Genomic DNA, 27,484 nt, shown 5'->3' on the forward strand with positions numbered 1-27,484 from the left:
ATCCTTGTGCTCAGCCTTGGCAGTGAATACATTTGGTTTCAGTGTCTTGTTTTCAGGGGGATGTTAGGACACCAGCAAGACAGACTATGAATCCACTACAGATAGTGAAGAAAAAATAGAAATAAAGGTTTAACAAAACATGCAGTTCAGATTTCAAAAGTAACATTACATTTTCAATGACTTAATAAAATATTAAAGTACACACAGACCAATGTGAACATGCTGACTGATGAGGAGAAAAGTGATCTTAATCAGAGGAACAAATCATGACCCCAAAGAGATAAATGTGAAAGTAGATGGTAAACTGCAACAGCATTATCTTGAATGCAATACAGCAGTATCATTTACACCATTATACTACAAGTATTTATCATGTTCTTCAATCTGTCCAGTCATTTAAGAAGTGCACAGCTGGGATGACAGTTCAACTGAATGCATAATTCATTTCTCATCAGAGAAAGAGTAATGAACTGATTAGCTGGGATACACACTTGTAGAATAATGGTTCATAAAAATATTCACTTTTTTTCATACCCATGTGGGCTACTGGTATGCCTACATGTCTTGGCTCCTCTAGTTTAGCCATCTTAAAGTTTCTCGATCCAATCATGCAAGAAGGTATATAAGACACATTTAGAAAATAATGTATAATAAGTTCTCAATATTGAAATACAATTATCAAAAAGGAAATAATAAATTTAACTGTCACACAATTATTAGATATTAAAAACCTTGCATGCTTCAAAATCAGTGTCAGATCAGATCAGATCAGTCACTCAGCCATGTCCGACTCTTTGCGACCCCATGAATCACAGCACGCCAGGCCTCCCTGTCCATCACCAACTCCCGGAGTTCACTCAGACTCACGTCCATCGAGTCAGTGATGCCATCCAGCCATCTCATCCTCTGTCATCCCCTTCTCCTCCTGCCCCCAATCCCTCCCAGCATCAGTCTTTTCCAATGAGTCAACTCCTCGCATGAGGTGGCCCAAAGTACTGGAGTTTCAGCTTTAGCATCATTCCTTCCAAAGAAATCCCAGGGCTGATCTCCTTCAGAATGGACTGGTTGGATCTCCTTGCAGTCCAAGGGACTCTCAAGAGTCTTCTCCAACACCACAGTTCAAAAGCATCAATTCTTTGGCGCTCAGCCTTCTTCACAGTCCAACTCTCACATCCATACATGACCACAGGAAAAACCATAACCCTGACTAGACGGACCTTTGTTGGCAAAGTAATGTCTCTGCTTTTGAATATGCGATCTAGGTTGGTCATAACTTTCCTTCCAAGGAGTAAGCATCTTTTAATTTCATGGCTGCAGTCACCATCTGTAGTGATTTTGGAGCCCAGAAAAATAGTCTGACACTGTTTCCACTGTTTCCCCATCTATTTCCCATGAAGTGGTGGGACCAGATGCCATGATCTTTGTTTTCTGAATGTTGAGCTTTAAGCCAACTTCAGTATAGTACTTACCAAAAATAACAATTCTAGCATTTAGGGAAGGAACCCTATTAATCTGTTTTGTTTCAAAACTTAGTTTGGTTTGGTACACCATGTTACTGCTTCAAAGGATTTCTGTGAAACAACTTTCAAAAAAAGTCAACACCCCCATATTCACATTAATCTAATTTGAATAACAAATACCGATACAACATATATCTTTGATGCCTGATAGGTATTTGGAGTGGCTGGAGTTTCCTCCACTTCTAGCACCCCCTCCCACCTGCAGTATTCTCTGGAGCAACAGTGATCTTCTCTCTTCTCATTGCAAATACACTGAAGCCATCTAGGAGTTTCTTCAAGTTTCCTCAACTCCCAACTCACCTCCCTAAGGCCTTGCTTTCTTCCCTCCATCCTTTCACTAAATTGTTTCCTCTATAAAGGGTAATCTCTGGATCTGTGGTCTTAATTCTTCCCCCTTTACATTCTTTCTATGGATCATCTTCACCACTTCTTTTTCCCTCTTTGCTTAGCAATGGTATCTTACACCTGTAATTGCTACTTCAACTCTTTCTTCCCTCTGGATATAGACACGTTTAGAAAGAAAAACAAAATAATGCTTTTCCTTGATCCTGTTATGTCCTGAACTCTCCAAAACTCTACTTCCAAATTTCTCTAAATGTAAGGCTACACCCTTGCTACTCAGAGAGCTTGTTAGAAACACAGATTCTCAGACTTTCTGCTCAGTATGTGCACTTCACACAAGGTCCCCAGGCTACTAGTTAAAATCTGAGAAACTCTGGTCTATACTGAGTCTGCTTCTACATTACTTCAACTTAATTTATTCTCCTGAAATCTTAACCTCAACTTCCTCACTCTAACACTCCCCCCAAAGTGAAACTGCATTACAAGTTGGAAACTTTCCAGTGGACTCTCTATCAAGCTGTAGGTTACTTGATCTCCCTATCACGCTCCCTGCTTGCTCCTTCTTTCTAGTTCTCTTTTGTTGGCCTATGTGACACCATCCTATAAAGCAGCAACATTTCGTATGACACCAATTTGCACACATTACAGCGGAGCACCTATGCCCACGCTCCCCCACAGAGGATGACACACCGCTCTGCACACCCAGGGACCACAATCCTGAATGCCTTCCTAAGAGTGAGGAAGACAGGAAGAGGGGAAAGCTTTGCTGTTCTTCTCTGACACATTTTGGTGCTGGAAGCTCACTTCAAATGCATCGTCCATATCAAGTACTCTCCCTTTTTCTAAAGCGTTATCTTACTTATTGCTACCTTCCCCAGAGACCTGTACTTCCTTTTCCTTCATTTCCTCCCTATACCCTCTACCTCTCTAATCCTTCATTCCCTCTTTCCTCTTGTTTCTCAACTTTCCTTAGGTCATAGAGTATCTTGAAACAGAATCTTTTTTTTTGTCCCATATGTCAAATGGAATCTTAGTTCCCTGAGTAGGGATCAAACCAGCACCCCTTGCATTGGAGACTCTTAACTACACAGAGTCCTTACCACTGGACAACCAAGGAAGTCCAGGGGCTAAATAATTTAGCTCCTTAAACTGGATTATCAATATAATCTGTGGCTGACACCTGATAAGATACACTATTTCCCTCCTTTTCTCGTCTTTTATCTCACTACGCATCTGACAGGTGATTTTCTTTGCCTATTAGAATATATCAGCATTTCCATTTTAAATCAACATTCTGTCAAATGACTTTTCTATAAAATATAGTTCTTACCTTCCACTTTTCCATTTAACATATTTTTTCTTCTTTGACCAGCAGCTCCAGATAAAAGATCTACATACTTTCGTGGAAGGCTCTCAGAGATACTCTGTTAAAATTAATATTGAGTTGCATGAAGATTTCCTAATTCCTTTTGAAGAAAATATCCTACTTTTAAAAACTGCCTACATTTAACCCAGTTAAGACAGGTTTGCCAAGATCCACAGCTGCTAAGTGACAGATTCAGGATGCTGACTTCAAATACGGTGCTGTTTCACCAGGCAGTGGCTACCCGCACCTTAGAGATCAGGCCCTTCTCATCTCCTTCCATAGCTGCCGCCTTCAAACAGAGCACTGCTACTTCATGTTACTTTGAGTACGGCTGCCATAAAGGTTCTCTGCGCTTGCTGGTTAAACTATCCAAAATGGTTTGTACTTACTAAAACATCACAAAGCAAAGCTAACTGCTGTTATTATACCACATATTTCTTACTATTCCCTATGCTTTTGCTCCTCTTGAAATGTTCCTCGCAGATTAACTTGACAATCCAAACGTAATAATACTTTCAAGTCTCAAGCACTATCTTTTCAATGTTGACGTGGTAAAAAACCACAATTCAACCCGTTTCTCTCTGGTCCTCTCTAGGAGTTTTACACAGGCACATGTACCAAAGAAACATACATTTGCTTGGGAGATTAGGGATGACACAAACACACTACACACTACAGTGTATAAAACAGATAACTAGTAAGGACCTACTGTACAGCACAGGGACTCCACTCAATATTCTGTAATGGCCCATATAGGAAAAGAATCTTAAAAAGAGGTGATATATAGACAGAGATATATAACTGATTCACTTTGCCGCACACCTGAACCTAAGACAGTACTGTAAATCAACTGTACTCCAATAAAAATCGAAGGAAGAAAGGAAGAGAGGAAGAAAGAAAGAAAGGAACATTTGATCATAGACTCACCTGGAACAATGTTTCCATTTTTAGATAAATGCAACTTCAGAACACAAAGAGATTCCTTATGACTTCTAAGCCTTGATTTCAGTATTACACTGATTTCATTAGGTAAACCTTGAAAATTAGCTAAAGTGTACTATGTGGTAGTATTTAGCACAGAATTATCTTATTGACTAAAAATCAATAATTAAAAATAAAGATTAAAATCAGATTAAAAATAAAAAAATTTTGATGGGCAAATGCAAAGGTGGGAAAGTCACAGCATCTTCTGATTTTATGTTTTTATATCACTCGGTTGTTTACATTTCAAAATAATAACAGAAGACAGTACCTCAGAATCCCAAGGTGATTCTATATCTTCCTCTTCTCCCAATCCTAAGGCTGACATCATATCTGTAAAATGGAGTCACAGATACATTAATGAACACATTTACTACTATGAATTTTAATACATATATGTCTATCTCTATCCACAAATTGGAGAAGGAAATGGCAACCCACTCCAGTGTTCTTGCCTGGAGAATCCCAGGGACGGGGGAGCCTGGTGGGCTGCCATCTATGGGGTCGCATAGAGTCGGACATGACTGAAGTGACTTAGCAGCATCCACAAATAGTTCAATAAAATGAACTAGTGGAAAAGAATTTCAGAGGGTTGAAGCATTTTCAGGAAGAAAAAGCTGGTAGTACTTGGGACACTTCTGAAGAAAGAGAGCAAAAGAAACATACTTACAAAGAAATGGATGCCATATTTGCATCTATGCACTTTAAAGGTTTTTATTTGAGCTTTTAAGCATAGAAAAAAATCCACAGACATTCACTAACTTACCACTTCTATTATTTTTGTGTGTTCCATCAATAGAATTCAAATGGTCATGATTTATTTGCTCTTGTGGAGCCCTTTCAATAATATCCGTATCACTTTCTTTGTCTACAATCTCTGGCTTTGTGGCTCCTTCCTATAAAAACAAGACAAAATAAAACAAAAACCCAACTTCAGAAAACATATTCATTTATTTGGTCATTCAGTCAATCAGTAAGATGATAAACATTCACTGTTGTCTAAGAAATCATAGACACTGTCCTCGGAGAAGTTAGAAATGTAAAGAAAAGAGCAATTCTGTTGTGTTCTACGCAAGGCAGAGACCCATTAAAACAAACAAGAGGGCAGAAAAGTATCAGCTTTTCAATAGCTCTGCAACTGAAGCGGACAGAGCACAGAAAGGGCACAAAGGAGAGAGGAGGCAGGTGAACCTGTGAAGCTCAAGGCACGCTGTGACAAAGGGCTGTGTCTCAGAAGAGAGAGTATAGAGCCAGGGTGTGGGGGATTCTGGAAAGGGCAGCCCAAGAAAAGGACGAGGTGTGAAACGGTGTGAATAAGTCATGTGGAAAAATAGAGCACAGTTACTGGGAACCCTACAGAGAGACAAAATGGAAGGACCAGGATCAAATGGCAGAAAGTAAGTGTCATCTTCTTTCTTCACGTGACAGGATCTACTACACAAGTAATGGGTTCAGTTCAGTTCAGTTGTTTATTCATGTCCAACTCTTTGTGACCCTATAAATCACAGCACGCCAGGCCTCCCTGTCCATCACAAACTCCCGGAGTTCACCCAGACTCACATCCATCGAGTCAGTGATGCCATCCAGCCATCTCATCCTCTGTCATCCCCTTCTCCTCCTGCCCCCAATCCCTCCCACCATCAGAGTCTTTTCCAATGAGTCAACTCTTCACGTGAGGTGGCCAAAGTACTGGAGTTTCAGCTTTAGCATCATTCCTTCCAAAAAAATCCCAGGGCTGATCTCCTTCAGAATGGACTGGTTGGATCTCTTTGCAGTCCAAGGGACTCTCAAGAGTCTCCTCCAACACCGCAGTTCAAAAGCATCAATTCTTCGGTGCTCAGCCTTCTTCACAGTCCAACTCTCACATCCATACATGACCACAGGAAAAACCATAGCCTTGACTAGACGGACCTCTGTTGGCAAAGTAATATCTCTGCTTTTGAATATGCTATCTAGGTTGGTCATGACTTTCCTTCCAAGGAGTAAGCATCTTTTAATTTCATGGCTGCAGTCACATCTGTAGTGATTTTGGAGGCCAGAAAAATAAAGTCTGACACTGTTTCCACTGTTTCCCCATCTATTTCCCATGAAGTAATGGGACCAGATGCCATGATCTTTGTTTTCTGAATGTTGAGCTTTAAGCCAACTTTTTCACTCTCCTCTTTCACTTTCATCAAGAGGCTTTTGAATTCCTCTTCACTTTCTGCCATAAGGATGGTGTCATCTGCATATCTGAGGTTATGATATTTCTCCCGGCAATCTTGATTCCAGCTTGTGTTTCTTCCAGTCCAGCGTTTCTCATGATGTACTCTGCATAGAAGTTAAATAAACAGGGTGACAATATACAGCCTTGACATACTCCTTTTCCTATTTGGAACCAGTCTGCTGTTCCATGTCCAGTTCTAACTGTTGCTTCCTGACCTGCATACAAATTTCTCAAGAGGCAGGTCAGGTGGTCTGGTATTCCCATCTCTTTCAGAATTTTCCACAGTTTATTGTGATCCACACAGTCAAAGGCTTTGGCATAGTCAATAAAGCAGAAATAGATGTTTTTCTGGAACTCTCTTGCTTTTTCCATGATCCAGCGGATGTTGGCAATTTGATCTCTGGTTCCTCTGCCTTTTCTAAAACCAGCTTGAACATCAGGAAGTTCACGGTTCACATATTGCTGAAGCCTGGCTTGGAGAATTTTGAGCATTACTTTACCAGCGTGTGAGATGAGTGCAACTGTGTGGTAGTTTGAGCATTCTTTGGCATTGCCTTTCTTTGAGATTGGAATGAAAACTGACCTTTTCCAGTCCTGTGGCCACTGCTGAGTTTTCCAACTTTGCTGGCATATTGAGTGTAGCACTTTCACAGCATCATCTTTCAGGATTTGAAATAGCTCAACTGGAATTCCATCACCTCCATGATCTTTGTTCGTAGTGATGCTTTCTGAGGCCAACTTGACTTCACACTCCAGGATGTCTGGCTCTAGGTCAGTGACCACACCACCGTGATTATCTGGGTCATGACGATCTTTTTTGTACAGTTCTTCTGTGTATTCTTGTCATCTCTTCTTAATATCTTCTGCTTCTGTTAGGTCCATACCATTTCTGTCCTTTATCAAGCCCATCTTTGCATGAAATGTTCCCTTAGTATCTCTAATTTTCTTGAAGAGATCTCTAGTCTTTCCCATTCTGTTGTTTTCCTCTATTTCTTTGCATTGATCACTGAGGAAGGCTTTCTTATCTCTTCTTGCTATTCTTTGGGACTCTGCATTCAGATGCTTATATCTTTCCTTTTCTCCTTCATCATCACAAATATATTTTATTTTATTTGGTGCCATGCTTTTTTTCAAATGAAAGGGGAAAGACTACACTGCACCAGGGAGTAGCAAACATGACATTATTTTACAGGACAGCATTGCAAAACAAAAACAAAAACACTACAAGCAATGCTCCAGAGTGGACAGGAAGCAAACTAAGCACTGCATATCACCCAAAGTTTCCATGAAACTGTGATTAAAAAGTTGAATTTGGCTTTAAAAACAGCCAAATAAAAATAGTAAAAATATTCTAAAACAAACTGCAAAGCCAAGAAGAATGAAAAGATTGACAAACATATTTTAGGAAGATTACTATGGCAGCAACATAAAGATAAACATCAGGGAAGCAAAACTTGAAAAGAGTATTTCAAGATTATAGGTGAGAAAGTGGATTATGATAAGACATGAAAAATGATAAGCAGGTAGAAAATACTGAATTTGCTGAGTGACTGGATGCAGTAATTTCAAGGAAGTTTGGCATCTGGGATCTTTCCTGCTGTGGCATTTCAGTGATGCTGTCTACTAGGATGGGGAAAACAGATGACAGTGTAGCTTACAAAGTCAGGGATGAGGGAAGCATCAGGAACAAGGCCTTCAGTTTGGGGAATAATGAATTAATCTGAGGCACGCAAGGGACTCAGAAGAAAGGATTTGGATAAATACCTTTGGGTTCAAAATAGATAGCCTTATTCAGGAAAAGCATAGCTGTTAAGATAAGTATTTGTAAAATATGCTGCTGCTAAGTCACTTCAGTAATGTCCGACTCTGTGCAACCACATATACGGCAGCCCAGCAGGCTCCCCCGTCCCTGGGATTCTCCAGGCAAGAACACTGGAGTGGGTTGCCATTTCCTTCTCCAATGCATGAAAGTGAAAAGTGAAAGTGAAGTCGCTCAGTTGTGTCCAACTGTTAGCGACCCCATGGACTGCAGCCCATCAGGCTCCTAATTAATGCAAACCTATGCCTGGAATGTGAAGACAAGAGGGCCTTAGAAAGCATCACTACGAACAAAGCTAGTGGAGGTGATGGAATTCCAGTTGAGCTATTTCAAATCCTGAAAGATGATGCTGTGAAAGTGCTACACTCAATATGCCAGTAAAGTTGGAAAACTCAGCAGTGGCCACACGACTGGAAAAGGTCAGTTTTCATTCCAATCTCAAAGAAAGGCAATGCCAAAGAATGCTCAAACTACCACACAATTGCACTCATCTCACACGCTAGTAAAGTAATGCTCAAAATTCTCCAAGCCAGGCTTCAACAATATGTGAACCGTGAACTTCCTGATGTTCAAGCTGGTTTTAGAAAAGGCAGAGGAACCAGAGATCAAATTGCCAACATCCGCTGGATCATGGGAAAAGCAAGAGGGTTCCAGAAAAACATCTATTTCTGCTTTATTGACTATGCCAAAGCCTTTGACTGTGTGGATCACAATAAACTGTGGAAAATTCTGAAAGAGATGGGAATACCAGACCACCTGACCTGCCTCTTGAGAAATTTGTACGCGGGTCAGGAAGCAACAGTTAGAACTGGACATGGAACAGCAGACTGGTTCCAAATAGGAAAAGGAGTACGTCAAGGCTGTATATTGTCACCCTGTTTATTTAAATTCTATGCAGAGTACATCATGAGAAACGCTGGACTGGAAGAAGCACAAGCTGGAATCAAGATTGCCAGGAGAAATATCAATCACCTCAGATATGCAGATGACACCACCCTTATGGCAGAAAGTGAAGACGAACTCAAAAGCCTCTTGATGAAAGTGAAAGAGGAGAGTGAAAAAGTTGGCTTAAAGCTCAACATTCAGAAAACAAAGATCATGGCTTCGGGTCCCACCACTTCATGGGAAATAGATGGGGAAACAGTGGAAACAGTGTCAGACTTTATTTTTGGGGGGCTCCAAAATCACTACAGATGGTGACTGCAGCCATGAAATTAAAAGACGCTTACTCCCTGGAAGGAAAGTTATGACCAACCTAGATAGCATATTGAAAAGCAAAGACATTACTTTGCCAACAAAGGTCCATCTAGTCAAGGCTATGGTTTTTCCTGTGGTCATGTATGGACGTGAGAGTTGGACTGTGAAAAAGGCTGAGCACCGAAGAATTGATGCTTTTGAACTGTGGTGTTGGAGAAGACTGTTGAGAGTCCCTTGGACTGCAAGGAGATCCAACCAGTCCATTCTGAAGGAGATCAGCCCTGGGATTTCTTTGGAAGGAATGATGCTAAAGCTGAAACTCCAGTACTTTGGCCACCTCATGTGAAGAGTTGACTCATTGGAAAAGACTCTGATGGTGGGAGGGATTGGGGGCAGGAGGAGAAGGGGATGACAGAGGATGAGATGGCTGGATGGCATCACTGACTCATTGGACGTGAGTCTGAGTGAACTCCGGGAGTTGGTGATGGACAGGGAGGCCTGGCATGCTGTGATTCATGGGGTCACAAAGAGTCGGACATGACTGAGCGACTAATCTGATCTGATCTGATGCAGAATTCTGAAAATAAAATACCAGGGGAAGAAAACTATGACATTAAAATTTTCAGTTATATATTTTAACATCTGTTTCAAGGACATAAAAATATACTTTTATAAATATGTGCAAATATTCATTTCTAGGATATTACAGTAATAAGCATTTTTTAGTGTAATGAAAAGGTTTAATAGTAAAACACCAATTTAAGATACTACAAGAATACTCCTTTTTAAAATTGATCTTAAGAGACAAGTTTTAAGTTGTAGATGAGAAATGCTTATGTGAGTATGGAATTATGAGTCATTTTAAAGTACTACTATGAGGTAAGAAAGAAATATAAAACCTTATTTGAAAATTCACAAGGTTTTCTTCTTATTTCCCTGTAAATAGCACACTAACAACTCTAATTTCCTATCTGTGCCTTCTGGAATAGTAGGTAAAGATTTAAGGAATGATCTAGATATTAAAAATAGTAGTAAAATTATGATTATCCAAGCTGGAGATATAAAGGTTTCAAATACATCTATGATTATCAAGCAGGGCTCAAACTTTATATCAGGAAAGAACAAACAAACTAAAAAAATCAAGTAACCACAATTTCTGGGTTTTGGATACAAAAGAATATATATGTTGGTTTCATATGTATAACAAAGAATTGACAGGCTAGTTTAACACCTATAAATACTGAAGTTAATATAAAGTTTCTTAAGAATAACATGGAGTATACATATAGCTAGAGATATTTTAAAAAGTAAAAAAACTATTTTCCAGAGATAATTTTTAAACTCTGTTGGTAGTTTTTCTTTCCTTATGACTTTATAACAAGTAGTCTGTATAATAAAAAAAAATCATAAATTGTGATTTCATTCATTTACTGTAAGTGCCATTACATGTAGATATTAGGAAAAGACAAATCAGAATCTCTTAAGCAAAGAAAAGTTCTACATTTTTTCTTTAAGACTATTGCAGCTGAAAATTTTCTCATTTAATTAAGAGAGAGTCAGAATCTCATTTACATGATTATAACTTTGGTAAAAAGACTAGATAAAATGCTTATTTATTTCCTCTTTATTTTCAAAAAGATCTAAAACACCCACCAAGATTATACCAAACAGTAAGATAAATTAGTTAAGTACATTAAGTATTTATCAAACAGTAAGCTAGAAACCACAAGAAACAGAAAGGCCAAAAATTCTTAAATCGTAATAAATCTGCTAAGGCCTAAAACAGAAGTCACCTTGAATTGTCTATGAACTAAAGTTCTGCTATATTAAATAGAAGACATCACTTCATTACTTGCAAAGTGAGAATTTTTTTTAAAAGACAAATCACTTCAAACTGAAATGAACTTCCAGAGGGAACTATATTCAATATAGATACATACATACATGTGTGTGTGCTAGTCCCTCAGTTGTGTCCAACTCTTTGTGACCCTATGGACTGTAATCCACCAGACTCCTCTGTCCATGGAATTCTGCAGGCAAGAATACTGGAGTGGGTTGCCATTTCCTTCTCCAGGGGATCTTCCCGACCCAGGGATTGAACCCAGGTCTCCCGCATTGCAGGCAGACTCTTTACCAACTGAGCCACCAGGGAAGCCATATATACATATATAAGTATAACCAAGTCACTTTGCTGTACATGTGAAACTAATACAATATTGTAAATTGATTATACTGCAATTAAAAAAAAAAAAGAAAAACAAGAACCACCACCAACCTCAAAAACAACCACCAAAAAAGGTAAGGAACAAATTTTCTTTCAGTTCTTCATAAAAATCAGCTATATGTCATTCAAAGGAGTATGAGCATTGTTTTTTCACAACCTCACTGTCTCCTCTTAAGTTGAATTTGAAATAATTCTTCTCATATTTATAATATAGAGTTCCTCGTCTGACATAGCCCCACTATTTCTGTTCTGTTTGTATAATAATCTGTCTCATCCTGACCCTCATTCCATTTCATATTCATCTTGTCCTTCTTAAATGAATTCTTCCCTTTTATCCCCCTCCCCATGTTCATATTCATCTAGCTGTTCTTCCTAATTGCTTTGTAATTTTTTTCTTTCATAATGGCATACTTAGTATGCCAACATTTATAAATCTGAGTCATGCACATATATTGCTCTTATTATCACACCATTTTGTATCGTGACTTTGAAGGCTTCCATTTCTGTGGTAGGATCCTTTTTGTCATGTAAGGGAACATGACATGTGAATGGCATGTGAAAAAGTACAGGGAAAAAAGTTACAAACAAAACAACTTGCCTTTGTGAGACAAGGCCTGCGAGAGACTTGAGAGGTTGTGGAAGAGGCTCAGGCAACGGGAAGGCAGGATGAGAGAAGCCCTGGACTCCAGGTGATGGTTCGTGAATGGTTTCAACCACATCTTCAATTTCCCTATCAGAATTATTGTCCTCAGAGAAGGTTGTACTCTCTGGTCTCACAATGCCACATTTTGCTTTTACTACAGTGAAAACAAGGGAGAGTACCTGAGAACATCTATAATTTCAAATCAGTGAATAATAACTGAATTTCAAATCAGTGAATAATTGTCACCAGGAGGACAGTCTTAGATAACTTACTGTTTATTTTGGATTGCTGAGAAGCATTCATTAGCTTTGTTAAGTTTGGTTTCAGGACATTCTGGAGAAGAAAATAAGAATTTTAAGAATAATAAGGGTCAAATTTAATAAAATAAGTAAAACATCCCCATTCCTCTATGATGTAACACAAAAAGCACAGGCTCTGGAGTTATTCAGATGTGGATTCAAATCCCAGTTCTGCCACTGATTAACCTTCTCATGGGGTAAGGATTATGACAGATGACATAGGAAGCCCCGGATGTTCCTCTCCTTACCCCTAATATACTGCTATACAAATACTATGACACCCACTAGATTACTTTCTCTACCAAAATGTTCTAGAATAAAAATTTATCCCCAATACTTTAGAGTACTATATCTGAAAAACTAAGCTATTTAAATTAGTTACTATATTTTGAAATTTACTTGCATGATTTCTATATGCATGAATTATCACTTGGGAAGGGAAATATGAAAGTTTAATTTTTAGCAGAACCTTATTTAGATGGGTTAGAACTGCAAACAGGAAAAGTTATTTCTATTCTGTTTGTCAAAGAGCTAAAGACAAATGATTTTTTTTAATTCAGCTCATTCTAAGGAAGAGGGAAAAAAATGAGTAAACCTGTAGGGCAGTGATCATGAATGAAAGCCACAAACACTCTAAACAGAAAGCCGTAAGCAAACATGTTAACAACAGAGGCAGAGACAGATGGACTCAAAGAACAGACACTGAAGAAATGTATTCTGCAAGGAAAAATTAGGTTAACAGGAAATATTAAAAATGACAAAAGGTAGGGAAATAAAAAGAAAGGAAAAAGTGAGATATGTCTAGTGAAGTACAAACTTAAGGGAAAAAAAAGAAAAGCGTAAGTATAATGAGGTATGTGGAAAAACATATTGCCGGCAGCCGGCATATTGCATATTGAGTGCATATTGCATATTGAGTGCATATTGCATATTGAGTGCAGCACTTTCCACAGCATCATCTTTCAGGATCTGGAATAGCTCAACTGGAATTCTATCACTGCCGGTAGCCAGTGTGAGGAACTCCGCCCATGACAAAGGTCATGAGGAAGGAGGCTCGGCATACGCAAATGCGGGATCGAGCTTCAGGAGTCCCCCTGGAAATTCTCAAGCATATACCCCCAAAACCAGAGTCTGCCTACTTTCTGCTTTGTGCTTTCACCTACACCTACCTCTCTCTGAAAAAAGAGTTAGCTTACAGTTCCAGTTAATAATTCCTGGGTGTGACAGTGTTTAACCTACAAACTCCTTTGGAAATCCTCTAGCCTGCCTGAATAGGTTTTTCCGGCCACATGTGATTGTTCAGAGCCTCCCAACTGTGAGAGGCAGGAGATGTTCTAAACTGTCTAAACACAGATTCTTTTGAGTAGTTAAAAGATTGATTAGAAATTGAAAACAGGGTATGGAGTCAAATCTGGCATGGAATCCTGACTTTAACTTTGGACATATTATATAACTTCTGTGAGCCTCACCTTTTCATGTATCAAATGGATTTAATCCCTAACTGAGACAGTTGTTGTGAGGAATAAATAAACCATTTATAACATAAAAAAAAAAAAGAAGAAGAAACTGAAAAACAAAAAGAAATTGTATTGGTGAAGGGATTTTCACTTGTTGGGCCAATGTTTGCTGCTAAGTTTCCATATCCCTTACCTGCTGTGTCCCTGGCAGTGTATTGATTAATATAATTGGTGTAAGTAGTAGCTTTAATGTTTGTAACTTGGGACCCTTGAGTTAATTCTTTTTCTTGTTATAGCCTACCACACCTTTGCTCTGTAGGAATGCAACTTTATCTAATGCTTTTGGAGGGTGGCTCCTGACCAATCACCTTTAGAGAAAAATAAGTTTTCTGAAGAAAGGGTCTTAAAATGTTAACAGGCCTCCGGGCCAGAAGATGATGTAAATCACCTAAGCTTTTGCATATGATAAGTTTGCAGGAAGAAAGCCTGGCTTGCTGCCTGACTCTACCCCTTCCCCCATTATCCTCTATGCATAACTTAAGGTATAAAAACTACTTTGGAAAATCAAGTGCGGGCCTTGTTCACCGAAACTTGGTCTCACCATGTCGTTCTTTCTCTTACCTTCTGGCTGAATTATTCAGCCTCTTTTCTACACTGAATTTCCTCACTGAGCTATCCTTATTTCAGCCTCTTTTCTCCACTAAATTTCCTCACTGAGCTATCCTCATTCTATTACTCTTTATATCCTTAATTGACGTTTAATTAAGCAATTGTTTCCTGATCCTCGCCTACGCAGTCTCTCCTTCGAATACCCTGGATCAGCCGGGGCTGGTCCCCGGCAACATATATATTTAGACTTTATATAAAATAAATCAGTAATATATCAGTATTGTTAAGGATACACTATGAAGAAAGCCTGTGCTTTCTATATTTTTATTAATACATAAATTATATATCTACACTGTTCAAGTTTTATGAAAATATCAACATAAATTGTATATAAAACATATATTTAAAACAGAGGCTTTTGTTCATTGTGTATCCCTAATAATAGTGATACATATTACTTTAAAACTGTATAAATAATACTGTAATAAAGAGTTTAATTTTGTCACTATAAAAAAGTCATTCAATTAGCCACACATGGTCATCTATCACTACCTGAATGCTGTCAAGTATTACTAGAGAGAGAGGAATTGATAAAGAAATATTCCTAACATTTCACTGGGAACAAGGACTGGTAATCAGAATTCTAAGGAGAATATACGGTTTGGAAAAAAAAAATTAATGGAATACAAGATGGAGCTAAAAAGAAGGTCAAGAAATATTAATCTAAAATTCTCAGCTCCCAGTTGGACAACAGTGAAAAATATACAATAACATTTTTATCACGTATTTCTTATTTATTTTCTTGTTGTGCAGGGCCTCCTTCCTCAACATAACTCAACTGAACTTCTACATCCTAAATATTAAAAAGAGAATCTAAATTTAAGTCATATTTTTAGAATTCAAACAGATTTAACTGCTATATTATATATATTAGCTGTAACATTATGTAGGATTCCATTTGTCTCTTCATTTATTCACATTCAAAAACTATTAAAATGGTTCTTACATTTCAGATATATGTTACATGCTCTAGGAGATGCACAATTGTTTCCTGAACTCCACTAGTTTATACTGATACAGGGGCTATAAGATGAATATTTAAATAGCAAAATACAAAATGTCTGAAATCTGAAATTTTAGAATATGACACAAGGACTTTCAGTAGACCTTTTTTTTTTTTTTTACTACAATACAAAAAACATCTGAAGTTGTAAGTATTATTTTATGGTTATTAAAAGCCTGTGCTTCTACAAACTGGTTATTATTTTAGGCAAACATGTGTTCTTCAATGAGATGAACAATTGGGAATATCTTCTTAATGGAATGCTTTAGAAAACACAGTGGAATCCCTTTATAATATGGATTTTGAGAAACAGATTTTTAATTTTTAAATTTCCATAATTACAACTATTACTTTAGTTTTAATGTGGAGCCAAAGACAGAAATAGAGAAAGAAAGAAAGAAAAAAAAAAAAGCACCCTCCTAACACTTCTAAGAAACCAAAATAATGTCGAAGGGTAGAAAAAAATCTAGATGATATAAACTATATAGTTTTGGAACTGAAAAGCTCCAGGAAGATTTCATGATTATTACAGTAAGTAGTTGTATCCACTATGAGTATTATAAAAGTCAAGTCAGTATGCTTTAAAATTCACAATAAGACTCTTTATCCTTGACCAAATTTTGTATTTCCTCCATTGTAAGAAAGCTTTTCCCAATACGATTTTCCTCTCACTCTGTATTTTCCAACTCATTTTTTTTCTTCACTCCACCTTCAGTATTTGAGACTTCCCTGGTGGCTCAGACAACAAAGCATCTGCCTACAGTGTGGGAGACCCGGGTTCAATCCCTGGGTCGGGAAGATCTCCTGAAGAAGGCAATGGCAACCCACTCCAGTACTCTTGCCTGGAAAACCCCATGGACGGAGGAGCCTAGTACGCTACTGTCCATGGGGTCGCAAAGAGTCGGACACGACTGAGAGACTTCACTTTCACTTTTCACTATTTACTACTAAAGTAAAAAGAAAAAAAGTCAACTACTCATATTTTTATAAAACAGTTCGTTCTCACCAACTTTCCATTACAAACATAAAACAGTGAGAGGGACACCACTGCTGAATATTAAGAGTAAATGCTATATGAAACTAAATTCAGAGCAGGAAAACTATTTACCGAAGAGAGCACTTTACCTTGGTTTCAAATCTAAGTCTTCATCATCTGATGTAGGCCATGAATCAACACCAGGTTTGTTGGAAAACCTTTAGAGCAAAAACATATACAACAAAAATTTCTTTTTCATTTTTCTTTTCATTTTCTTTTTCTTGTTCATTTCTTTAAACAAAAAAACGAGTCAAAGTTTGGCTATCTGCGTATTAAATGAAGTTTCTTAACATAATTAAAACTTGGTCTCTGTTTTAAAAAAGCTTTTAAAAAAAAAAAGATTTTTTGATGTGGACCACTTTGAAAGTCTTTCTTGAATTTGTTCCAATGTTGCTTCTATTTTATGTTTTGGCTTTCTGACCCTGAGGCATGTGGGACCTTAGCTTCCGGAACGGGGATCGAACCCACACTGCCTACACTGGAAGGAGAAGTCTTATTAACCATCTTAACCACTGCAATCCCAGGGAAGTCTCTAAAAGATTTTTAATTACCTATTTCTGTTTCCATCTTTCCCAACTATTGAAATATCTAGTTAAGACTCATTCTTAGTTTCCACGACATACAGTGACAGCCAATAATACACTGGCAGAGCCTGAGAATAATTTGTTTTCACCAAAAGTCCTAATAACTGAACTGAAAATCAAATTGGTGGACTGAAATAACTCGTTTGCCCAAACTCGAATAAACCTGATGACTTTTGGATGCTTGGGGCTGGTGCACTGGGACGACACAGAGGGATGGTACGGGGAGGGAGGAGGGAGGAGGGTTCAGGATGGGGAACACGTGTATACCTGTGGCAGATTCACATTGATATATGGCAAAACCAATACAATATTGTACAGTTAAAAAATAAAAAAATAAATAAAATGTTATGGTTGAAACTGGAAAAAAAAAAAAGTGGAAAGCTATGCTGTTCCTTCTCCATTCTCTGTCCCTAGTTCAGAGACTAAATAAATGTCATCCATCAAAAATGGCAGTCTTGGTCCTTAAGCAGCAAAACCACTTACTGAGATGCCCCCCGACCCCTCCCCTTTACTCTGGAACAGTACAGGAGTTCTTGGCAATGTCTGGAACTTAAAATGTACAGAAATCAAAGAACTAATTTATATGTTTAACTTATATGCTACACAGTACTTCTCAGTCTCTGCTGAGGGACATGAGAGTGGACATGGGAGCCAAGCAGGCCAGCTGTCAAATCACAGGTCAACTCATTTTAACCATGGAATCATGGGTCAATTCATCAACCTCCTGAACCACAGTTGGCTAATTAAGTAAAAGTAGGACGCAGCTACTTTACAAAGCTGCTGTGATGACTCTATGAGGTCACCAATGTTAAGTAAGTATTGCAGTGTCTAACCCAGAGTAGAACGCTCAACAAACATCAGTTTCTTCTCCATGTTCCCCTACTTAAACATACAATTTTAAAACATCCATAAAATCCTACTGCTTAAAGAGTCTTCTTCAGAACTCTCATTCTCCACTAAAGAAAAAAGTAAGACACATTTTAAATCAACAAAAGAAAAATACAGACTATTAAAACCTCAAGACTGATGCTCTGTTTAAAAGTATCCTTTGGGCCCACACCTGGCAACCACACTAGAGGGATAGTGGTGGTACTATACTCGCAGGCCATTAATGCCTAAGAATCGCTCCTCTCCTTTATAGTTATCTAACGCAGAACAAAAAAAAAGAAGAAAGAACTGCTGTTTAAAATGTCTATAATCCTAACCAAACTCTAAGAGACTGATAGAAAACGGTATTACACCATTAATAGAATCAGTATGATAAGCTGACAATAGGACACTTAAACACCACAGGATTTCTGGACTTCCACTGCCTGGAGCAGTGAACAGAGAACACAAGTGTCTTGCTGGGACACAACACAACTTCTCTGGCTCTTCAGTTCAGGATGCAAACACCCTCTCACAGGGAAGCTTGGTCTAGAGGTGCTGAACTTCAGAGCGTGGTAAAACATAGGAAACAAAGTCTTCCTGGCCCTGTTTCCAGATGCAAGAGAAGTGTGAAAGATGTAGTGATTCCAGATTTAGAAAGAATAATCTCTTGAAAGGGAGGTGGGGGAGGGTAAATGGGTAAGGGGGGTCAGTGGTGAGGACGGGGACTAGACTTGTGGTGGTGAGCAGGCAGCAGGGTACACACAAGCTCAGCTTTTTAAAAAAGTTTTAAATATACACACACACACACACACACTAACTTTTTTAAAACTTTTTTAAAACTTTTAAATATATATATATATTTTTAACTTTTATATATAAACATATATATATATTTATATATATACTTATATATACTTTTATATATATATAAACTTTTATGTTCAAGCTGGTTTTAGAAAAGGCAGAGGAACCAGAGATCAAATTGCCAACATCCGCTGGACCATAGAAAAAGCAAGAGAGTTCCAGAAAAATGTCTATTTCTGCTTTATTGACTATGCCAAAGACTTTGACTGTGTGGATCACAATAAACTGTGGAAAATTCTAATAGAGACGGGAATACCAGACCACCTGATCTGCCTCTTGAGAAATTTGTATGCAGGTCAGGAAGCAACAGTTAGAACTGGACATGGAACAACAGACTGGTTCCAAATAGGAAAAAGAGTTCGTCAAGGCTGTATATTATCACCCTGCTTATTTAACTTCTATGCAGAGTACATCATGAGAAACGCTGGACTGGAAGAAACACAAGCTGGAATCAAGATTGCCAGGAGAAATATCATAACCTCAGATATGCAGATGACACCACCCTTATGGCAGAAAGTGAAGAGGAACTCAAAAGCCTCTTGATGAAAGTGAAAGTGGAGAGTGAAAAAGTTGGCTTAAAGCTCAACATTCAGAAAACAAAGATCATGGCATCTGGTCCCACCACTTCATGGGAAATAGATGGGGAAACAGTGGAAACAGTGCCAGACTTTATTTTTCTGGCCTCCAAAATCACTACAGATGGTGACTGCAGCCATGAAATTAAAAGATGCTTACTCCTTGGAAGGAAAGTTATGACCAACCTAGATAGCATATTGAAAAGCAGAGACATTACTTTGCCAACAAAGGTCGGGCTAGTCAAGGCTATGGTTTTTCCTGTGGTCATGTATGGATGTGAGAGTTGGACTGTGAAGAAGGCTGAGCACCGAAGAATTGATGCTTTTGAACTGTGGTGTTAGAGAAGACTCTTGAGAGTCCCTTGGACTACAAGAAGATCCAACCAGTCCATTCTGAAGGAGATCAGCCCTGGGATTTCTTTGGAAGGAATGATGCTAAAGCTGAAACTCCAGTACTTTGGCCACCTCATGCGAAGAGTTGACTCATTGGAAAAGACTCTGATGATGGGAGGGATTGGGGGCAGGAGGGGAAGGGGACGACAGCGGATGAGATGGCTGGATGGCATCACTGACTTGATGGACGTGAGTCTGAGTGAAATCCGGGAGTTGGTGATGGACAGGGAGGCCTGGCGTGCTGTGATTCATGGGGTCGCAAAGCATCGGACACAACTGAGCAACTGATCTGATCTGATCTGATCTGACATATTTTTAAAATTTTTAAAAAGTTTTAAATATATATATATATATACACACTAATATATTTTAAAAGTATAATCTCCTGAGACAATGTCCTTCCATTGTTCAAGAGTATCTGGACCACAAAGAGCACGATGATCCAAACAGTGCTGTGTACTAGTGAGGGATGTCATTATATCAATCCTCTCCATTATATGACAAATGTTGATAGAAATCATGCTTTTTCAGGTTGGAAGGCATACATCATCAGATCCAAAGCTAATCAACAAAGGGAGGCATGGAAGGAGGGAGGGAGTGATGGACTCTGGTGCTGTTGGACAACATTTCACATGTGTCGTCATGATCTGATGCTGGAGGGATGACTCACATGCAGTGACTCCATGGGGCAAGGAGTCCTGCAAGCTTGAGCCTGGAGGGCAGGGGCAGTGAATTTAAATGCTTGTACTCTGTGACATCAGAACAATGCTTAGTACACATAAAAGACATACAATGATTTCTTCAGTGAACAAATGAACAAATAAGAATGTTTTCTTTGCAAATTTTGTTTATAAAAATACAGAAATTAACCAGGGACAACTCTATTCTATTCTGAGCATATTGAAGACCAGGACTCTATGTCTTCTTTGTGTCTCCTCTAACGTGTAAAACCAACCTACAGGAGTTCTTTGATGTGTGTTGTTGTTGTTAAATCACTGAGTCATGTCCTACTCTTTGTGACCCCATAGACTATAGCCCACAAGGCTCTTTTGTCCATAGGATTTTCCATGCAAGAATACTGGAGTGGGTTGCCCTTTCCTTCTCCAGGGAATCTTCCCGACCCAGGGTCAACCCTGCATCTCCAGCATTGGCAGGCAGATTCTTTATTACTGAGACATCTGGGAAGCCCTCTTTGATTAGATAGAGGTCTACTAAGTTAAAGGTGTCCTCAGACAGCTTGTGCAATGTGCTAGATGCCACATCGAGGGGCCATGGTGGTGTTTTTGTTAATGTGACGTGTTTTTGTGCTTTTATTAAGAGTCTGCAGAGTCCCAATTTGATCTATGTGAACATTTTATACAATAATCTTTTAACTAATGGCAAGAGAACATCTTGTTATAAAAAAAAACTATACTGTCATGACAATTATCCAACACACAGAAGAAAACACCTGGTTCTAATGAAGTCAATCTATCTCACTCTTGTTGGATCTGTAAGGAATGAAGTTGGGAATAGACACCTTGTTGGTACAACAATATGCAAAATAACTGGTTCTCAACCAGGCATTGCTTTTCTGTCTCCTGTACTATTGGTAGGTACTTTTCAAAAATAATCTCTTCCTGGTATGCTGCACACTGGCTCACCTTTGCAGTTCCTATTGTTTATCATTTGGTATCCTACCAGGAAGGTATTGGGAGGTTCCCAGTTGTAACGACAGTAACTTTTTTAGTGAGATTACTCACTACACAGGAACTACTTGCTAACTGAAAACCATTTGTAAAAATTAAAGTTCCCCTTTTATAAGATGTCTAATTTGTCATAATATTATTATACAGAAAATATACATCATACTAACTTAAAAAGTTTTTTCTGTCTACAAGAAGATCTAATACAGGATTTTAGGGGCCATGATTAAATACATGGATTTGTTTTAAGGTAATACAGTCTCTGATTTTAAGTTACCCTACAATTAACTTCTTAAACAATTCAGAATACTAGACTATTAAGAAATTAATTTAAAAAATAAAATATACATTCAAATTACATATGCTTTTTCATTGTTCTTTCATCACTAAAAGTTGCTCATTCCTATTTTATCTATGGTAGAATCACCAATAGTAATTCATTGTCAGATGACTTACCTGGGTTGCTGTCTGCAGGAGGAGTTTTAGGTCTCTCTTCTTTATATTCAGAAATCAGTTGGTGAATGCTATGTATTAAAACTGTGATAATATTTTAACACCAATATGAAAAACAACTACCAAAGTCTTAGACTATTTCAGAAAATATCACAGATAATATCAAAACTTCAATTGTTCCATCCATTATAACTTTCTAAGTTCTACAAACTTTTATTTAGCATGTAATTAAAGGAGAACAAAAAGGAAAATGAAGAACTCGTGAACTAAAGGCAGTATAGCTCAGTAAAATAACTAGAGTTAACTTGGCATATAAAAACTCTCTTGAACTCAGAAAACCAACTGCTCGTCGTTCTGGAGAAGTTACTTCTCAATTCAAAGTCTTCCTCTACACAACTGGGATCTTACTGCCTTATTTCACAAGGGGATTAAGAGGATTTAATGAGATAATATACCCCCCAAATGCTTGGAGAAACAAAGAATGGAATAATTTGGTCTAGAACTTTATTACTGGAACTACTTTGGAATTCCAAATAAAATCTAATGTGTGTTTTTTCATACCTTTAACATTCAAGTGTTGCAGGAAACTGTTAATTATGGTGATTAGCTGTTATTTGTGGTTTGTAAGTTAGGGAATCTCAGCTATTATATAATCTGAACCTAAATTTATTTATAAAATACAAAAACTCACTACATTAGATAACATAATTGTCCCCAATTATTGCAGTTAATTACACCAAGAGCAGAAAACTAATCACAATCAAAACCTGGCCTGGACCACTACTCTCCTTCTCTACCTACTCAAACTCTGAACCAGCAGATCTTTCTGAGATCAGTGTCTAATCTCCACGCTCATCTTCATTTCACCTGGAAGACATACTTCTTAGTCCCTACTCTTAGAATGGACACTGGCAAGTCCTGCACAGGGCTTACCTCACTTAATTCCAACTAACTTACTTGAGACTTAGGGATTTCTGGTGAATGAGTTCCTTATGAGGCAGACTCTGAAAACAAGGGCTTCCCTTGTGGCTCCCAATGCAATGCAGGAGACCTGGGTTCGATCCCTGGGTTGGGAAGATTCCCTGGAGAAGGGAAAGGCTGCCCACTCCAGTATTCTGGCCTGGAGAATTCCATGGACTGTATAGTCCATGGTGTCACAAAGGGTCAGACACGACTAAGCAACATTCACTTTCACTGCACTGAAAACATTTAAGGCTGAAGCACATATAAATCCTCTGAAAGACTTTCATTATTATAGGAAACAGATCTCATGAGGGGCCAATTGTCAATATGGACTCTCAGGCAAGCTGGCACCCACTACTCTGGGAAGGATGACAGGGAACCTATGAGCTAAGAAAATGTCCCCTCCTACCCCAGGACAGAAAGCCCCCTTGAGGTTCAGGTCTAGAAACAAAGGAGAAAGGGAAGTCCGCTCAATCCCTGCAGGAGCACTTGAACCTCCCTGACAGACTAAAATGGTCCGCGCTGGTATCTACTAGCAGAAAAGATAAATAACAGCCTCAATGGACACCTCATTGTGAAGATCAAGGTTTAGATCTAGGCTTACATGTGGGCTCCACATAAGGTTTCTGAGTGTGGGGGGAGGCCAGGAGGCCCAGCTGCCAGAACTGGATGCTGGTGCTTTGCAACAGTGGCTGAGCTACAAACATACGTATGAGAACTAAGAAGTTGTCACTAATAACATCAGCATTCTTCTAAGAAAGTAATTTAAAGCAAAGAGTCATCCAAAAGACAAAATCAAGTCTTTTATGTTCAGTATGCAATTTTAAGGAAAAATATATACAAAGTAGAGATTAAAGAATTATTATAAAAGAATTAAGAAATTCAATATTGTGTCATAAGATAAACTAAAAAAGCAGAATCCATATTTTATAAAGCTAATAAAACTAATATGAAATCCCTCAGCGACTACAAGATCAATGAAAAAAAAGGGAACCGGATGCATGTGACATCAGTCAATATTATAAAGGAATATGAATCCTGCTATCTATTCCTGCTATATATTGTTCATGATTCCCAGTCAGAATAATTGATTTTCCACCTGCCTGATGATGTGTTGATTACAAATTAATCCTTTTATTAATTTAATCTTGATGTTACCACCTTAGAACAGCACAAAGGTTTTTAAAAAGAAAAAGAACTGTACCTTTTCATCTTATCAACTGCATGTATATTTGCTTCTTTCTTTGCGAAAAACTCCACCATTTGCTGTTGCCTTTCACTTACAGCAAGCGACAACGGTGTGAGGTCATCCTGTAAAACAGGGAAAACCATTTCTAACGTACACAGTTAACCTATTTCAAAGCTGAACTTTGAAGTCATGCAATAGATTCTCTGAACTTAAACACAGAATTCAGAAAGCAAATAAAAGGGAGCCCCCTCTTCCTTATGCCCCTGCATGCCTTCTTTCTCTTGAAGATGCTCCTTCTCTGGGCCTTCCCTGGTGGTCCAGTGGCTAAGACTCCTAATGCAGAGCGTCCAGGTTCCATCCTTGGTCAGGGAACTAGATCCCACATGCCGCAACTAAAGGTCCCATGTGCCACAATTAAGACTCGGTGCAGTCAAATATGTCTTTTTTAAAAATGATAAATAAAATGCTCCTCCTCTACTTCTTTAAAAGACAAATCACAGAGTCATTCTCTAAAACTCACTTCCAACATTTACTGGCTCCAAGGATATTTGCTCCTATCATACTATTTATCAGGGATATCGTAGTATTCACTTGCTCTATTACTACACTCAACACTCCTCCAGAGAGAATCAATTAACTACTCAATCAACAGCATATTTTAGGAACAATGCTGAGGCAGAAATATATATTATTATCTGTAGCATGTATAACCGATCCAAGGATGATAATGAGTAACCTCACAAGGTTTACAGACATTCCAATGGGAATATTATTCTCTATATGAACATGCAAAGGAAAATAGTTTGTTTGTTTTTTTTCCCGAAAACACCAACTAATAATTTCTACTTTGAAAAATTCAATCTCATTCTTAAGAAATCCTTTTAAAATATGAAATCAATTACAGATTAATTAGAGTCTCTAAAATATTGAAATAATTATCAAAATAAACTATAAAACAAGAATTGGAAACTCAAATGCATATGGAAGGAAAGTTGGTGACCTGAATAAGTGAAAAGGCCAGGTAAGGCCAGCAAACCCGAGAACACATGCTCCATACAGAAGGGGCGGCCTCTGAATGCTGACCAAACAGTAGAATGGGCTCAAGAGGGACCAGATTTGGTTCTTTGAGAAGCCTGAAATGCAGACCTCTGCATGAGTCTCCTAAATTTTAAATGTTGACTCAATTTGCAGAGGTAAATAAACATATCTAAGGGCCATGCTTGGTCAATGGCCCACTTGTGGTTTGACATTTGCTGTTCCCAAACAGGTGGGAATAAAGCAAGTATTTGTATGTGAAACCGTCCCTTCTTCATATCGTGTGTTTCACAAAAAGTAGGCCCAACACATAATAAAAATTGCTATTAAGGCTCATAATTTAATTAAACATAATTTTTTAAAAAATCATAATTCCACTTCAAGAATGTTTCCACTACCTGTTGAAACTACAATCTATCTCTAGAATTCCTCTAGATTGTTAATCAAATGGATATTCAGTACCTAAGACTGCTGAAATTAAATCATCAAAAAAATTCCCATCTATACTATTACTAACTTTATGGGTTTTGATGTTTAAAGCTTTCATTTTGCTTATGCCAGGGCTCAGCAAATCTAACAGACACACTGCAAGAGTCTGTCCTGCAGCTGACACCAAAAGAAGGCTCATGAATTACTATTACTGCAGTCAGGAAAACCCTGTTGGTAACAAACATCTGTTGACCTAATGACCTGGATGAAAACAGAAGGTGCAAAATCCTAAAAAGGTCAGACTCTACAGATGAACTGACTTCACCATAAGCAAATCTCTGAAGACCGAGTACAACTGAATAATTAGTGGTTGAAAGGAAAAGGAGTTATCATTCAAGCCAGTAGATATTGCCAATAATATTCCTTTTAACTTCTTAATCACACAGGCAGAGAAAAAGTCAGGTTAATACTGTTGCAAAGGAAGGAGCTGATGGAAGTAGCTAGCATTGATCAAACTCCAACTCTTCTAGAGATTACTTATTTTTGAAATAGGTGCATTTAGAAATCACACTTATTCAGTCCATAGTTCTTCACCACAGAGCATATCAGAATTTCAAGGAAACAGTTCTAAATATACACATCCAGGCCTTCCTTGATTTATTCCACCAAAATCTTCAGGGAACAACCTAGGCTTGTAAATTTTTTTTATGTTTTTTTTTATGTATATTTTTAAGTTTTCCCAGGTGATTGTGGTTTTCACCAGCACAATCTAACCAAGAATTAGCACAGCAACCACTCCAGACTCATCTCTTACCCACATGGCCAATTCCTTCTCTTACTTGAAGATTTGAATAAAAAAGAAAAGTGTAAGAGGTAGAAGTCATCAAAACAGCATGAAAATTTCCTGGGTAAACACTGGTAGAACAGGGACTGCTGCTGCTGCTGCTGCTGCTAAGTCGCTTCAGTCGTGTCCGACTCTGTGTGACCCCATAGATGGCAGCCCACCAGGCTCCTCCATCCCTGGGATTCTCCAGGCAAGAGTACTGGAGTAGGGTGCCATTGCCTTCTCCAGAACAGGGACTAGTAAACTCAAAAGGCAACCTGATCTCATTATTTATAAACCATTTACTTTTCATCAAGACATTCTAGACTGGAGAGCAGAGTCTAGACTCTTATCTAAGTGGGTGTTTCTGCCAGAATAGGATAAGATTGCAGTTAATTATTTGTTCTTCTCTCTTATTTCCCACTTAATCACCACCTGTTCACTGCCAGTCTGATTTCCTCAAATTCTTCCTAAAATTGATACATAGGTTACTATACCATCCACTCACCCTGTTTCTCAAAATAACAAGTATTATCCCTGAAAACTGAAAAGCACCTTACCAAATTATATAAACTGAAGGGGAAAAAAAAAAAAGACAAAAACAAAAATCTCAGGATTTCTGTGGTGGTCCGGTGGTTGGGTCTCCAGGCTGCCAGTCTAGGGGCCTGGGTTCAGTCCCTGGTCAGGAAACCAGATCCTGCATCATGGTGAAACTAAGACTCAGCACAGCCAAATAAATAAATATTAAAAAAAAAAAAAAAAAAAACCTCTTTTTGGCATTTCCCAATGGCCGAAATTCCAACTTGACCTACATTTTTCACCTGCTCTCTCCTTTTCCCTTTTCCTTTACTTTCTTAAG

General features: G+C 38.2%; 1 long non-coding RNA gene and 1 pseudogene across 1 annotated transcript; both read right to left on the minus strand.

Annotated features, from left to right (window-relative positions):
• The window catches only part of LOC100336401 (ankyrin repeat domain-containing protein 26-like), a 36,676-nt pseudogene extending 25,802 nt beyond the window's left edge, over positions 1–10,874 (minus strand).
• Positions 10,875–12,258: 1,384 nt separating this feature from the next.
• LOC112443459 (uncharacterized) lies at positions 12,259–23,355 on the minus strand. Its single transcript, XR_003031830.2, has 5 exons — positions 23,144–23,355; positions 22,190–22,270; positions 16,852–16,920; positions 12,571–12,631; positions 12,259–12,452 (listed from the first exon to the last, which is right to left on the minus strand). It is a non-coding gene; the product is annotated as an uncharacterized lncRNA (long non-coding RNA).
• Between the last annotated feature and the right edge of the window lie 4,129 nt (positions 23,356–27,484).

The sequence above is a fragment of the Bos taurus genome, chromosome 22 (assembly GCF_002263795.3).
Source record: "Bos taurus isolate L1 Dominette 01449 registration number 42190680 breed Hereford chromosome 22, ARS-UCD2.0, whole genome shotgun sequence".
Lineage (NCBI taxonomy): Eukaryota > Metazoa > Chordata > Mammalia > Artiodactyla > Bovidae > Bos > Bos taurus.